This window comes from Orycteropus afer, unplaced genomic scaffold, assembly GCF_000298275.1.
Source record: "Orycteropus afer afer isolate SDZICR_OR568_19922 unplaced genomic scaffold, OryAfe1.0 scaffold00306, whole genome shotgun sequence".
NCBI classification, from domain to species: Eukaryota; Metazoa; Chordata; class Mammalia; order Tubulidentata; family Orycteropodidae; genus Orycteropus; species Orycteropus afer.
The window spans coordinates 718,514-719,611 of record NW_006921893.1 but is presented as its reverse complement, the minus strand read 5'-3'; positions in this window follow the sequence as shown (position 1 = coordinate 719,611).

The window sequence follows — 1,098 nt, the reverse complement described above, 5'->3', positions numbered from 1 at the left end:
TGACAGAGCCCCAGAGTAGTGACAGCCCATTAGTGACGAGTGCAACTAGCACCCAAACTTTGGTTTCTAAATATTATTCTTTACTGAAGGGAATCACAACTCCTTGGAGATATGGTTAATTCCAAGGCTGGGGTAGGAAATATACAAGATAAGCCTGTGTCTTCCTGAATCAGAACACAAGAAAGTGTTCAATATTATGATGAGGACATATCAAAAGGACAAGAAGCCAGCTTAAAGGGGCTTCCATGGGCCAACTCAGAGATAATGTGAACATCAAGATAAATAATGACAGTAATAGATTATAACCCAATGGATAAAACACAAGACCAGGAAGCCAGATAGACAGAAATAAACGGTTGAAAGGGTGATGAGGAAGACAACATTTATACACTTTCAAAAGCTGTCACTGTTGTTAGATGCTGACTCATGGTGACCCATGTACAACAGAATGAAACGCTGCCTGCTTCTGTGCCGTCTCTATGGTTGGTTGTAGGTCAGACTGCTACGATCCACAAGGTTTTCACTGGCTGATTTTCAGTAGATCTCCAGACCTTTCTTCCTAGTCTGTTTTAGTCTGGAAGCTCTGCTGAAACCTGGTCAGCATCATAGCAACACTCAAGCCTCCAGTGACAGACAAGCGGTGGCTGTAGCTGAGGTGGGTGTAATGGCTGCTATTGGTCTCTCTCATGGACAGTAAGAATTCTACCACTAAACCACCACCATTCTCACAAAATACTGATTAGTTACAAAGGGGAAAATAATAACTTTACAGTGGAGAAATCTGGCAGATGTCATCTTAACCAAGTGATCTAAGTGAGCACCACTAGTAATGAGACACATTAACATCACATGTCTCCTGATATGATGTACTGAGAAGGATACACCACCATGGCTGTGAACAATTTTGCCAAGATGAACTTAATCACAAGAAAACACCAAATTCAAAGTGAGGGTCATTCTACAGAACCACTGGCAAGCCCCTGTCAAAGGTATTAAGGTCATACAAGCCAAGGACAGACTGAGGAACTGTCACAGACATGAAGAGACTAAAGAGACATGACAACTAAATCAATATAAGATCCTGTATCGGCCCCTGGA